Consider the following 15,799-nt stretch of genomic DNA (forward strand, 5'->3'; position numbering starts at 1 on the left):
AGAGAAAAGGCTCAAAGAATGAACAAACATTTATTGAGCACCTGCTATGTGCTAAGCACAATTCTGGGCCAAGGTGCTGGGGACTGAGAGGGACAGGAGGAGCCCGCTCCACGGAGATGGCCTTCTACCGGCGGCGGGGACGGGCAATCAAGAAGCAAGTGAAACCTGCAGATACCTCACGTAACAACAAGGGCTGTGGAGGAAGGAAAACGGGTTCGATAGAAAGTGGTGACTTGGGATGGTGAGGTTAGGGAGGAGGTGACCTTGGATGACCTGATGAAGAGGCTGCCCTCCGTTCTGAGCGCGTCCTGGGAGCTCGGGGGTCACCCGGCCGCCCCGAAAGCCCCTCCAGCCAGCGGGGCAGGCCAGAGGCCCCGGAGAGCTGACGGAGCCCCTGAGGGCTGTTTGAACGGAAAGATCGCTTCTTCCCGGTGGCGGTCGCTCTGCCGGCAGTGGGGTCTTTGCAGTAAACAGGAGCCGTGACTTATTTATCAAGCCTTTGAAAAGGCTCTCTCTGGCCGTGACTCGGTGCGCTGCTCCCACTGACCCTTCCCGGCCTCTGCCTGGGGGCAGCTGGGCACATCACAGCCAAGTTCACCGGTAAATTTTGTGTTACAGGCGTTTTATCACAATAAACATTAGGAAAAAGTAATCCCAGCCCCCGTATGCCTTTTTCCTGTGGGGACCACCTGTGGCCTGAGGGGTTAGTCCTCATCTCCAGCCTCCGGCTCCCACCCCACCTAGGACAGGCGTCGGGGCCAGAAGCAGGACCGTGTGAGGCCCTGGCCTGCAGCAGGGCCCTCCGGGGCCTGGGCACAGGCCAGGGCACCAGCCCACACCAGAGGGCTCCAGCCGAGCCAAGCCCCAGCAGAGCCTGGCGGGGCCTCAGGGGACGCGTCGCCCAGAGATGAGCTCCTTCCCAAGGAGCCCAAGAGTCAGTCCTGAGGTCCCATTGTGTGTGGAGAGCAGGACAAGCATGAACTCGTCCCCGGAATGCGAGAGGCGGCAGGGACACCCTCCCTGGGGGAGGCCTTGGGGGCGCCCGTGTTTATGTCCCCGAGGCTATCCTTGGGGACTGCTGGAGCCGTGGGCAGGCCTGGCCTGGAGTCACAGACCTGCTCGGTCCCCTGTCCGTGGAAACAGTTGAACCAAAGGATTGTATCAGTCGGAGCTCTTTAAGTTGTAAGAAACAGGAATCTTTCTCACTGTTCCTTAGGCCCAAAGGGTGTTTATTAGCTCACAAGGGGTGGACTCAGTTCTATCCCTCAACAGTGCTTCTGTCCCCTGCCAGCGCTGGCTTCACCCAGGCCATGCAAAGGGGGCGCCGGCCCAACCAGGGGACCGGGGACAGCATAGCGGGCTTCCTGCAGCCCAGGAAGGCTGTCCTTCTGCGAGTCCCTGCCGCCAGGTTGGCTGCCCCTCCCACCTGAACGGGGACCTGGTCTGGCCGGCCCCCTGCCTGGCAGGGTGGCTGCCCAGAAGAGCAGACGTCCTTCAGCCAATGGCAGCCCTCGGTTCCTCTTTCTTATGTGTCTGTAGCCCCAAGGAAAAGGAGAATGAGAAGAGGTGGGGTGTCCCTATGGGAGCTGCTCCCCCCCGCAGTGCGGGGTGATGACACACTCCCAGAGCTCAGGCCTCCTGTCCTGGCACCTGTCTGGCATCTCAGCTGTCTGACCTCAAGGAGGCCGCCCATCCCTGCTCCTAAATACTTCCCATCAGCACAGCATTGATCCGGAGTCCCGGCGGCTCCAAGGAACAGCCAGGCATGGCTGGGCAATTTGATTAACTTGCCTAATGAACTCTGATTCCACTCCATTTTCTCACATGACCACTGTATTTTCTCCCTAAAATTGTTATTGATTCCTCATATGCAGGGATGTGGCTGTAACAGGAACGGTGTTTTGCACATGGTGGACAAGGGGCCAAGTTGTGGGGGTGGAGAGAGGGCGTGGTGGCCAGGAGACGGCTCAGCACGTATCTGTCACCAAAGTGGTCAGATGGCCTCCACAGGAGACCGTCGTGGGCCTGGCCATAAATTCCAAGTGCAAGAAGCAGGCTGAGGGGTGAATAGGGCTGCCAGATTCAGCGAATAAAAACACGAGGTGCCCAGCTGAATCGGAACTCAGATACAGAAGTTATTTTTAGTATAAGTATGTGCCATGCAATGTTTAGGATATACGTTACTAAAAATTATGTGTTTTTTATATGAAATTCAGATTTTACTGGGCACCCTGTATTTTATCCGTCAACCCTAGAATAGGGGATGTTGTGCCCCAGACGCCAAAAGCTGGACTCCAGCCCCCAGAGCCCCCGGAGCTGGCCCAAGCAAAGCTCCTCATAGGCAACAAGACCCATCGCTGGCCTTATTGGCTATCATACCCTATTTCTGTCAACTCCGCCCTTGGATGCAGGGCGCTCAGCTCTTCCTCCCTGGCGAGTTCCACACATCGAGCCCCCACCTGGGGTCCAGCCTCTGAGCCAGGAGTGAAAATGGCTGTTATCAAACGAGCCTACTGTGTGCCGGGCCATCCAGGCAGCCACGTGTGCAGGAATTGAACCTGCACACCTCTGAGATGCCGTTGCTCCCAATTGGCAGGTAAGGAAACAAGGCTCTGAGTGGGGAAGGGGCTCTTTAAAAGTGGCAGAGAAGGACTCAGGCCCTGGACCTCGGGCACAGAGGTCACATCTACAGGCTCCCATGGAGAGTCACTAGCGTCCTAGCTTCAATGCATCAGGGTAGGAGGGGGACACAGGGTGTAAATCAGAGTGGGTCAGGGCACTGGCCCTCTGGCTAAGGATGTCCCCTGGGGGGTGGCTTGCAGGGACAGAAAGGGGCTCTGTGTGCCTGTAGGTGTTAGTTCCCAGGGCTGCGGGAACAAAGCACCACAAAACTGGGCGGCCTAATGCAACAGACGTTTATTTTCTCACAGTCCTGGAGGCCAGAAGTTCAAAATCAAGGCACCGGCCGGACCGCGCACCCTCCGAGGGCTCCGGGGAGGGCGCCCCCTGCCTCTGCCCGCTCCTGGAGGCGCCCCGCGGTCCGGGAGTCCCGCGGCACGCGGCCGCCTCGCTCACCCCCTGCCTCCGTCATCACACTGCCTTCTGCTGCGTCTCTGGCCTCTGCTCTTCTTATAAGGACACCGCCCCAATCCAGGAGGATCTCATCTCACCTAATTAGACCTGCAGAGACTCTATAACTAAGGTCACGTAGTGAGGGTCCAGGCAGACAGGAATTCAGGGGAGCACCATTCGGCCAAGCACATCTCGTCTCCTTCCTTCCGAAAATGCGCAGGACGCTGGTTCCCGGGACTCTACACGCCGCACTTCGCTCCTGCCACCGGCTGCTCCTGCTCAGGTCCTCGGCTGTCCTGACCCTGACCCGGGAGTGTCCAGGACCCAGCACCCCCGTCCACTCCCTCGGGAACCTGTGCCTGGGCTGCCACACTCCTGCCCCCAGCCAGACCCTCCCAATCTCTGGGCTCGGGTGCACGTCTGAACTTGGCTGCACACGCCTGCACACGCCTGCACACGCCTGCACATGCCCGCACCTGATGTCTACAAACACCTCCAGCTCCAGCGCCAACGCCCGGCCATGACTCGTCCCCAAAACCCACTCTCCCCGATGCTCCATCTCAGCAAATGGTATCAGCACGCCCCGGGCTCTGGGCCAAGCCTGAGTCATCCTCACGGCCTCCTCCTCTCGCACCCACGGCCAGCCTGCCAGGGAACCTCGTCAGCTCCGCTCTCGCAGCCAGTCCAGAATCCAGCGCTGCTCGCCACCTCACTGCCACCACCCAGGGCTCGGCCACCGCCGTTCCCCCTCAGATTGCTAAAACAGGTTGCTTGGCCTCCTTGCCTTCTCCGTGGGCCCCAGCAGCCGGCCCCCACAGCAGCCGCAGTGCGCCCCTAAAAGCCTAAGCCGATGATGTTGTCTTGATGCTCCAGCGGCTTCCCACAATTCCGGAACCCCTACTGGGGTGTCGAGGCCCCAGAAGCCGCAGCCCTGGGGACCTTGCCTGCCCCATACCTCCCCCCTCCTTCCTCCTGTGGCCTTCTTTCTTCGGTGCGGTACTCTGAGAACCCCGCACCCGGGGGACTTGGCACCTGCTCTTCCCTCTGCCCAGCTCTATCCTGTTATCTCTGTTTCGCTGGAGAACCCAACTAGTACAACTACCACTGGACGGTCTTTATATTTTACTGTATACAGGGGTGGGCGAAAGTAGGTTTACAGCTGTGAGGACATGAAACAGAGTTTATTCTTTTATTATTATGTATTAATTATTGTATCACTTATTTGTATTATAATTGACCTACTTTTGCCCACTCTTGTATAGGATAGACAGAGGACAGATAAACAGATAGACAACGACAGATGATAGATACACAGATAGATGATACATAAATAGATGATTGCTAGAGAGCTAGAAGGCTAGGCTGACAGATGATAGATGAGCAATAGACACTGCACAGCCCCACGGGGTGCTGGGCGTTGGTGATGGCCGCCTCTCGGCCAGTGCTTCGGGGGCAGGAGGCGAGACACTCAGCACCAAGTGGCTCCCACCGTCCGGCGAGGGCCATCACCTGGGATCAGGTGAGGACCAGTGGGGGCCAGGGCGGCAGCCACGGGCCCACCCCTCACCCCGCCGTTGCCCGCAGAAGAGCCATGGAGTGCTTTCCTGGGGAGCCCCTGCCCTTTTCTCCTCGGCCAGAATGGGGTCACGTGTCCATCCTGGAGCCGGTCCCTTAGGCCTGAGTTCCCAAACCCGTGTGTGTGTACTAGTCTGCTCGGGCTGCCATGACAAAGTACCACGACCAAGTGACTCCAACAACAGAAACTTATTTTCTGTAATTCTGGAGGCTGGAAGTCCAAGGTCAAGAGGTCAGCAGGTGAGTTCCTTCTGAGGCCGCTCTCCTTGGCTTTAGACGGCTGTCCTCTCCCTGTGTCCTCACGTGGTTATCCCTCTGTGTGTCTGTGTCCTATTGGATTAGGACCCCCCCAAAAGGCCTCATTTTAATTTCATTATTCTTTAAAGGCCCCATCTCCACATACGGTCACATTCTGAAGACTGGGGGCTAGGGTTTCATCATGTGAATTTGGGGAACACTATTCAGCCAACAGCAGAAAGATTATCCTAAGTTGGTTTAGAATAGCCAGGGCCCGCCCCTGGAGAGGCGTGTGGGCTCAGTGTCACCCCCACCAAGACACAGTGCAGAAGGGGCAGTGTTAAGACGGTTGGGAACCCCAGGTTCCAACACGCAATCTGTCGGCTACAGTGCGAATGCCAGGGAGAAGTCAGGTGAGGTCAGGGACACCTCTCCGAGGAGGCGGAAGGCACTGATTCTGAGGGTGGGCCTAGTTTAGAGAGATGGCAAAGAAAGGGCATTACTCCACAGCATCTTGGGACATTTCCTGACCCTTCCCAAGGCCCAGCGCACAGCTGGTGGTTAGCAATTGCGCAGCTGACAGCGGCGCCCACACTAGCAGGAGGGGAGACCGGGACCCCTTCACTCTTCCCGAGTCAAGTTGCTTCCCTCCCCCACTCACCAGTTTGCGATTGATCGCCCACATCCACCCGATGGAATAGCCTAGAAACAGCCAGGCGCAAAGAAAAAAAAATATGTTAGTTTCCATGTAAATGCAGAAAACATGATTTACATTCCAGTTGGGTGGCGTGTCATTTTTTTCCTTTGCTTCCAACTAATTGGAATTTAATATTTGGTTCCCGTGCTGTTTGTCTGGGGTTGATTATGAATCTAGAGTGATCCAAGCCAGTGGAGATGAAAATGGGAGCAGCCGCTCCCACATGATTCAAAAGCAACACGACCTGGGGCTGCCACTGTTCTTGGAAAAGCTGACGGGTCCCTGGCCCCCTGAGGGGCTGCGCTGGTCCCACTGCTTTGTCCGAGTCTCGAAATGTAACAGCCGCTCCATTGGACCCAGCAGGTGCTCCCCAGCTTAGAACGTGTCAGTCTCTCCCCTTGTTCGCCATTCAATTTTTCTGCAGATGCTTATGTGAGAACCTACCAGGTGCCGGTGCGGGGCTGGGCCCAGGGGACGCAGACTGAATGAGAGAAGCCCAGTCCCGGCTTCTCTGGGAGCTTTCAGCCCCATGGAGACAGAAAATAAACAAGCAATCCAGGAACACAAGGGGAAGGCAGAGAGCGAGCTGTGCCCTGGAGAAGGTAAAGCAGGGAGAGGTGGGAAGGAAGAAGGGGGCACGTGACTCTGGGGTGGAGGGGAGGGGGAGATGGGAGGGGGCTGGCACATGGAGAGTATCTCATTCCAGGCTCCTTGCATCTTCCAAGCACTTGGGTGGTTATTGAATTCATTTCAATAACAGGCAAGTAACCTGTGTGCTCAGGAGCTCAGGAAGCCACGGCGAAGGTGAGTGCTGCCAAAGGCTTGGCCAAGAGTCAAGCCGCAGAGAAGCGGCAAGGAAGCTAGCAGAACCGGTGAGCGGGGACAGAGGACACACAGGACCAGGTCTGCCTGCAGAGAGGGGGGCAGCTTCAGAGAGCCGCCCCAGGACAAGAGGTCCAGGGCGTCCACACCACGCCAGATGGCCCTCCTGCTCCAAAGGACGCCCTCTGGGATGTCGTCCCCCTCAGGGCAGGCAGGGCGGAGGGCACGGCTGGCTTCCTGGCTGTCGCTGACGCAGGCATCCCTGCTCCGCCTGGTGCCAGGATCCTGCCAGCTTCTCCTTTGCTGGATCCCTTCCTGCGCCTTCTCCTGGCACTTGACCTGGCGGTCGAGTCTCTCGGCCTGGCCCAGGGAGCGTGCCTCCGTTGGTGCTTAGAGTCCCAGTTTGGGGCCTGGTCCCAGCATTCCTTTCCCCAACCTAAGTCATTCTAGGTTGTGGGTTAGTGTCCTGCATAACAATGGTGTCACCTGCATCTACTAAGAGCGTCTGGGTGCCGTTCTGGGCAAGCCCTTTCCTCAGGGGTCAGAGTGGCCCCCGGTGATCTCCTGTGTGCACAGCCTTGAGCGGACCTCTCCCACTCATTGCCTCGGGGTTCGTGGCCTGTAGAAGACAACAAAGTGATGGCATGTCGCCTCTGAGGTTAGGTCACAAAAATGACCATGACCTCTCAGAACACTGGCTCTGGGAAGCCAGCTGCTGTGTCGCGAGCCGCCCTTTGGAGAGGCCCATGTGGCGAGCAGCCGAGGCCTCCTAACAACAGCCCCACGAGAGAGCTGCCCCGGAAGCAGCCCAGCCAGCGCGGATAGCCTTCAGAGACTGTACCCCGGCCAACACCTTCATCATGGCTTCATGCCAGTCCCAGCTAAGCCATTCCTGGATTTCTGACTCACAGGGCCTGAGAGATGACGTTTCCTGTCTTCAGCCACTATTTTTCGGAGTAATTTGTTAGGCAGCAGCAGATAACTAGTACACTCATCTCGGCTCCTTCGATCCTCAGAACAGCTCCATGCTGTGCGGTGTCGCTCTTTCATTGCACAGGCAGGAAACTGCAGCTGGGACAGGCTTGGACACGTAGCCACCATCCCCGAGCCATCCAGAGAATCTGCGCAGAGAAATGGAACTTGGGCGTTTGCATCTGTTATAACGAGAGCCCTGGGCTTCCCACCCACCTACAACCACACTTTCCTCCTCGGCGTCTTCAGTGGATGGCTTTATGCCTCAGGAAGTCCCAGAGGGCCCTGAGGGATGGGCAAACTAAGGCCCGGGAAGCATGACTTGTCTAGGGTCCCACAGCAGGGAAGGAGCTTGGTCCCTTGGGCTCACGGGAAGCCAGACCCTTGCTGCCTCCACTGCGGAGGGGACTCCTCAGAGAAGGGCCAACCGTGGCGGGCAGGAGGGGCTGACACAAGGCCTCCGGCTCTTCTTCCTCCACCCAAGGCCCAAGGACCAGGCAAAACCCTAAAGGCCCTCCCCCACCATCCCCCACCCCTCAGCCAGCAAAGGGCTCAATGTCTGAGGATGGGACACTGTCACCTGCAGAACCGTTTCAAGAAGCAGTTGTTTACTCTCAGTCTTAAATTTTAAAGAGGTGTAAAGTCCAACTTGGACCCTCTGCTCCTGGGATGCTTGTAACCATGGCAGCAGCTCAGCCAGCAAGAGTAAATATTTGTTGAAGGAGAGAGAAGGAGCCAGGGACGGAGGAAAGGAGCCCGAGGATGTGGGAACCAGGGTCTGCCCGGGGCGTCCACAGATGTCCGGGTGTGTCCCCGGGTTCCCACTCAGCTGCCTCCAGAAGAGTAACAGCCCCTCTACCTAGTCTATACCAGGCGTGTGTGTCCCACCTCCTGCCCCTTTCCCTGGGTCTCTGTGTGACGTCTGCCCTCAGGAGAGCAGGGCCAGGGTCAGGTCGGGGGGCCTCCTCTGCACTAGTAAGCCTCTTCTTTTCCTTGAGCTGCAGTTTCCTCATCTGTGAAATGGGAACAACAAGCCCACCTCCCTTTTCACAGCTATCATGTGGCTTCAATGAATTCCAACCCCCTGGAGCATGCTCTTGAGAAACTTGTCAAGATTCCCAGCTGGCTTCCAGGACAAAGGATGTCAAACACTCCAGGCCACTCCAGAGGACCCCGAGAGGGGAGGCAGCTTGTCCAAGGCCACGCAGCAAGTGCAGCTGGGCCCAGAACCCGGTCCTGCTGTCACGGCAGGCCCCGGGTCTCCCTGATCCGCCACCACCCGCTGAGTGGTTGTGAATCGTGGCCGTGGACAAGCTCAGGGCGTGGCCACCATCTGGGTCAGGGCCCGGGCGTGCCAGGCATGTGGACGGTGTCTGCCAAGTGTGTCCCAGCAGAGAGGAGCCAGGGAAGCAGGGCCCGTGGCCCTGAGCGGCCGGGGAGGGACTCAGTGTCCCTGCAGAAGCCTGAGGAAGGGGCGCTGGGCCCTCTGTGCCGGCCGCCCCAGGCACCTCTCGTTCCAGGTTAATTGGCCCATGGACACACCTTGATTTGTAAATAGGCCAAAAGCTGTCTTTATTTTTTAATTACATGCTAGGGGATTAAAAAGATTCCAACCTACTATAAAGAGACTTAGGAGTTCAGAGCAAGCCTGCAGAATATACTTCTAAGAAGCCTGGGGTTGAGTCCTGGCTTTATTAGAACCGCAGGGCCTCAGTTTCCCCACAGGTAAGCAGGGGGCGGTCTCAGCATCCGCCTGCCCTTGCCCAGCCGGGAGTGAGGCTGGACGTTCTCAGGAGACCCTGTCCGAAAGTCTCCTCCCAGCCACCTCCACTCAACCTCCTCTCTGCCGGAAGCACAAATACACAGGGTCCGGCAGAAGTGAGGCCTGCTTGAGTGTGGTTGGTAGGGTAATACTATGGGTGTAATAATTTATGGTTTTAATTTAAACATTTCACCTAAAATGTCATATGGTGTGCTTGAGTGGGATATTGTTATGTTACAGAATTACGTGCTTATGATTTTGTAATAAAAAGGGAGCATTATTTGTGCCGCACTCTGTATTTATTCTGTTTTCTTATTTCTTGCATCAGAAACTCCTGGAATGCAACAGGAGGTGGGCCGGTGAGGAGAGTTTCCTGTGTGGAGACTCCCCGCCCAGGGCCTGCAGGCAGCCGGGACCCTGCTGCCTGCGGGGCGGGGAAGCCTGTGCTCGTGGCGCAGACCTGCCCGTGGCGGGACCCCGGACAGCGTGAGTGTTCTGGGCACACGCTGGCCATGGCACACCTGGTTCCTCTGCTCTGCCCGAGGCCCAGCTTCTGATGGGTGGCTTGGGGACCAGTTGACGTGTGGCCCTGGGGAAAATGCAGGCTGTGTCCACAGCAACAGAGCTGGTCCTGGTCCTGTGGGACAGCTCCCTGCAGAGAAGGTGCTGGGCGAGGCCCTGTCTCCAGAGGCCTCCCTGCCACACCCTGCCAGCTCAGAACAGGCAAGGGCTACAGGACCTCATTGAGCACGCGCCCCAGGGAAGAACAGCAAAGACGTCCCCCCATCAGGCCATAGTCCTGCTCCAGGCAGACAGCTCAGCCATTCCACTGTTTTAAACAAAAGTAACGATGTAGTGTGGTATTCGTAACACGTGTAACAGTAAAATGGGTGACAAAAATACATCAAGGAAGGGTGGATGTACAGTGTCCAAAGGTTTTTGTACCATACAGGAAGTGGTATAATATTGTTTAAAAGTAGACTAAATAAGTTGAAGATGTATATTATAAACACTAAAGCAACCTTTAATAGTTTAACAAAATAGTTATAGCTAATAAGCCAACAAAGGAGATAAAAATGAAATCACACAAGACAGTTAATCCAAAAGAAAAGAGGGGCAAAGAAGGGAGGGACAAATGTAAAACAAATAGCAAGTTGATAGACTGATACCTAATTATAATAATAGCCACAATAAATGTGAATGGTCTAAATCCCCCAAGTTAAAGGCAGTTTTTCAGATTACATAAAGAGCAACACCCAACTGACGAATACTAATCAAAATAAAGCTGGAGTGGTCATTTTAATATCAGACAAAGTAAATTTCAGAGCAAAAATGTTACCCAAGGTAAAGAGGATTTTTCATATTGATAAAAGCGTCAGTTCATGAAGAAGCCATAACAATCTTGAATGTTTATGCACCTAGTAACATAGCTTCAAAATACTTGAACCAGATACTGCAAGGAGACAAGCCATGAACTGGCTACCATATTTTGCCTTGTATTATACATGGGATTATTATACCTATTATTATACCCATGCTGTACTCATTATATCCATGTGTAATGTGCATCCTTATTTTTCCCTCAAAAATTTGGGCAAAGAGTGTGCATTTTACACAGCAAAATATGGTATTTGCAACACATAGAATAAGTTTCTAGAACCCAAAGAACCTCCTACTAATCAATAAGAAAAAGGCAAATAACCTAAGGGTAAAATATTTGAAGACTTATTTTATGGAAAAAGAAATGCAGATGTCCATAAACATATGAAAAGGTGCTCGGCTGCATCAGTAAAAAGGGAAGTGCAAATTAAAAGCAAATTAAATATTATGTTATTCTCACCAGATTAGCAAAAAAAATTACAAGTCAGAATAAGTCAAGCATTAGTGAGGATGTGGAGCAATAGGAACTCAACTGCTGGTAGAACACAAATAGATACAACCTTTTTGGAAAACAATTCGGTCTGTTAGTTTGCTAGGGCTGTTGCAATAAACTACAACCCACTGGTTGGCTTCAACAGTAGGGATTTATTGGTTCACAGTTCCAAAGGCCAGGGTTCCTTCTGCGAGCTGGGAGGGAGGACAAGTTCCAGGCCTCTCTGTCAGCGTCTCATAGCCCCAGGTGTTCCCTGACTTACAAATGGCATTCTCTGCGTCTTCACATTGCCTTCCCTCTATACCTGTCCGTCTCTGTCCAAATTTCTCTTTTTTATAAGGACACCAGTCACATCGGATGAGGGCACACCCTAATGACCTCATCTCAACTTGATCATCTGCAAAGACCCAATTTCCAGATAAGTTCACATCACAGATACTGGGGGTTGGGGCTTCAATGTCACAATACAACCTATAATACCTGGTCAAATATGAAGATGTTCATATCTTTCCATCTAGCCATTGCACCCCAGGCACTGGCCAGAGAGAAAATTCTTACAGGTCGCACTGGTAGATACATATCATCCAAACATTTATCAGCAGAAAGACAGTTAGAGAAATGTGCATTTAAAAAAGAGTACCTAGCAGTGAAAATTAATACATTACAGCTACACGCATCAACCCCCGCCCCATCAATTTATGTCTCAAAAACATAATATTGAAAAAGCAAGTCATAGGAAAACCCATATAGTTTAATTATGCAACAAAGATCTGAATGGTCAGTTCTCTCCCCTCCTTCAGGCCTTTGCTCAAACACCATTTTCTCAGTAAGGCTACTCTATCACCCCCCTTAAGTTGTAAATCCCTCCCCCTACATCCACACTTCTATTCCCCTTATTCTGCTCTACATTTCCTTTTCCCACAGCACTTACCAACGTCTAACGAATTATATAATTTTCTTACTCATGTGTCTAGTAGTTACTGTCAACCTCCTCCCTCCAGAATGTTAGATCCACAAGGGTGGAATCTTTTTTATTCTTTTGTTCACCGATGTCAACAAAGTACCTACAACAGTATCCCACAAAGTAGGCACTGAACAGATATTTCTAGAGCTGAGTGGTCAGGACAAAAATGTTCATTGATGCTTTTTTTAGAACCATGTATACTCATTACCCCTACTCTGTTGTGTATACATGATGTCTTATAATAGCCTTTGAAGAAAACAGATGTATTTTTTTGCAAGACCTGAGTGTTGAGCCAAGATATAGACCCTACATGATCCATGCCACCCCTTTAACCACAGAAAGTCAGGGCTGGGCCTCATGATCTCCAAGGACACATGCTCTTGCGTATGATAATGAGTGAACGTCGGCACTACCTACAAGACGCAGTTGTCTGTGTTTTATATCCACTTGAGCAGGGTTTTAAAATGTGCTCGTGAATGTTTGCACTGACAACTACAGAAAGAAGTAAAACCACCTAGTAAATTTGCCTGGTGCTTTCTTGAGAAAACAATGGGAAGCCAACAGCCTGTCAAGGCCAACGTGTAAACAAATATGCACAGTCCTGGCCTTGATGAGCTTCCTTATCATATGGAAACGCTCAGCATTAATCAAATCACTTCTCTGTGACCACCCAACCCCAGCGTTAACCATGGCAGGGTCAGGTGGGTGCTCTGGGAGCCAGCAATGTCTGTGTTGGCACAGTTTGCAGGTCAACTTGGTTCTTCCCTTTCAAAATTGTTTTTGACTGTTTTATGTTTTATTTGCATTTACAAATAAGTTTGGGATTGGCTCATTGGTTTCTTTCAGAAAGTCAGGTGGGTTTTAACAGGGAAGGTGTGAAATACGTAGGCCAATTTGGAGAGTGCGGCCATTGTCCTACGGCGCCTGACTTCATTTTTTGATGTTTGACTTGCTGATAGCTGTTCAGCCTCATTCCTCCTCCCCCTTGTGCCCCCACATCGGGACATCATCTCTCACCTGGACCAAGAGAGGGCCCTCCTCAGGGGTCTCCCTGCTTCTGCCCACAACCCCTCCCTTCTCATTCTCCATCCGCCAGGCAGAGAGCCTCCCTGCTTTCACTTTGAACGAGATTTGAGCTTCCGCCCTTCGTCTGACCCAGCTGCCTCTCCCTCCCTCCCTCGCTCAGCGTCTGCAGCCGCCCTGGCTGCTGCTTCTCTGAGTTCCAGTTGCGGAACCACCTGGGCCTTCACACCTGCTGTTCCCTCTGCCTCAGAGGCTCCCTCCAAGTTTAGCTCCCTCCTTTCTCTCAGGGCCCAGCTTCAACGTGACCCAGGAAGTAGTTCCCCAGTGATGCCCCATCACGTCACCCACGTTTTTCTGCTTTGAATTAATTGCCGTCTATTCACTCTCCTCACTGAATTCATCTCCATTTGAAAGAATAACCTGACTATCTTATCATTGTATCTCCAGTGCCTAAAATAGTGCCTGACACACGATAGGGGCCCAAACTACTTGTTCTGATTGATTAGGATGAATGACAACACCTGTGCCCAACAGTTAGCCCTCTCCCGGACGTTCCCCATGAGGAGAGCCCCCTGAGGGCAGAAGTGTCTTGGTCTGCCTTTGCCATCTGCAGAGACTTGGTTCTGGGTTGCCTTCAATTTAGTTGCATTTTATCACTCTTCAATTCATTCATCATTGATTATCCAGCTTCAGTTTCCATGACAACCCTAGCAAACCTGAAAATCTCATCATCCAGAACATTCTCTACCCCACCCTTCTTGGAGTGCCCAGTTCACTGTCAAGGTGTCCCACAGGCTTGAGCAAAGGGCAAGGTCTTGGGTGAGGAAACTGAGGCCATGGATCTCCCACAGGTGGGAGGCTCCAGGCATCAGGAACTCACTGGATTTCACAGATGAGTTTAGTTCCTGCTGTTACGCCGGGAAGATCCGGTTTCCGAGCAGGGGACCGGCGTACAGCAGCCATAAGGAGGGATGCCTTTTCTCACCTTCCCACATCGGGTCAGCAGGGAGCACTGTGGTCCTGTGCTCTGGGGTCAGAGCTTCTCCAGTGGCAGAGAGGAAGTCACCTGGCCCAGCAGGGGTTCCACAGCCTTGATGCAAAGATGTGCTCCTGGAAGAGGCAGCACCAGGGAATCAAGCCAGGGAAGTTCGGCACCGGGCATGGGTATCAGATAAGCAAGCCCTCAGCACCTTTCGGGGCAGATTCCGAGCAGCTGGTGTTTCCATCATGACGGAGATTCAAAACAAACTGCTCTTCACCTGGTCTCAGCCCTTTGGACTCCAAAGGCCTCCAAGCAGGGAATCTGGCCTCATTTCATGTTCTAGCCTGGACACCCATGATAGTTCCTGCCACGTCATAACGCACACAGTTGAAAAGGGACTTCAGGAACCTCGGCGACCTGCTGACCCTGGTTTTAGAGGTTACAGCTTCCATTGTGGCCTCGACATCAAGTACCCAAGCACACAGTGTCATCGGTACCCACAACTGGACTCTGATCCCTAGAGTAATAGAAACTTAGACACTGCTTCCCGGGAACGAGACAAGTAGGTGATATTCTGTAGCTACTGAGACAGAGGAAAGATACAAGAATGGAAAGCATTTGTGGAGACGGAGAGACCGTCAACACATGCGCCTGGGCTGGGGGACACGCAGATGGCTGCGGGGAGGAGTCACACTAGGCCTCTCTGAGCCAAACCAGAACGCGGGGCGGGCGGGGTGGGCCGTGGACGGGGCGGGCCCTTCAGCGCGACAGGCTGGCTTTGATGCGGCTCCGCCCCCACAGCTGCATGGCACACGTGTCACCGACTGTCCACGTATTCACCTGCGACTGGGGTCACAGGGGGCTGTGAGGAGGATTAAATGCGACGTATGGCAGAGCACACAGAGGGGGTGTGGACAGGCATCAGGCCTGGGGCAGGGAGCTGAGGGCCTGAAGCTTCATTCCTGGGTGAGAGGCAGGCTGGGCTGGGGGCAGGGGAGCTGGGCCCCTGGGGGCCTCCCAGCCTGCGCCTGCAGCTGAGGTGGGAGGGACACCGCAGGCTCCTGCAAGCGCCCCTGCTACGCCCGCCGCAGCCAGCCCCCGACTAGCCAGGGTGCCCCATTCTGTCTGGGCAGGGGATGTGCAGAACTTCACCGCTCCCTGCCCTCAACCCCAGACGCCAAGAAAACAGAGGCCGAGGCATCTTCCAGCGCACTTTAATCAAAATGCCATCATCAGAAGAGTCCTTGTAGCATACGATGTCGGGATGGGCATGTCAACTTGTCCTACAAATGGAATGTCCACAGGTTTGCACTTCAAACATGTATGAAAAATAAAATATATAATATTTAGCTTTATAAATTTCCCCACTTAATCACTTTATTTTTAAAATAATTACTACTACCTCTGTCCAATAAATTAAGCAGCCTGGAGTCACTAAGCAAATATTAGCTAAATGACACCCACGTCCTGAACAAGTTCTGGGGGAAACACGTGAGACAGTCAAATGCTCACAGGAACCAACGTGAATTAAAACTAGCAAATTCCTCACAGTGAGGTGAGACATCAAACATGGGAGCCTGCTAATGGCTGTTCTTTTCTGTTGGGAAAAAGAAATTCCCCAACCCGTACGGAGAGGTGGTAAAAGCTGCAATGGAACTTTTGGCACCAGTGGAGAAAAAGAGGCCTTTCAAAGCTGCACTCAGTGACAAAGCATCGGTCTGACGGAGAGGTGACAGAGGGGAAGGGATGGCTGCCCGGGCCTTCTCCATCCCGAGGCCCCCAGCCCCCGCTCTGGAGCCAGGGGGGCCCCACCTCCGGAA

The sequence above is a fragment of the Pteronotus mesoamericanus genome, unplaced genomic scaffold (genome assembly GCF_021234165.1).
Source record: "Pteronotus mesoamericanus isolate MK-2021 breed Mesoamerican mustached bat unplaced genomic scaffold, CSHL_Meso_final contig_1, whole genome shotgun sequence".
Taxonomy (NCBI): domain Eukaryota; kingdom Metazoa; phylum Chordata; class Mammalia; order Chiroptera; family Mormoopidae; genus Pteronotus; species Pteronotus mesoamericanus.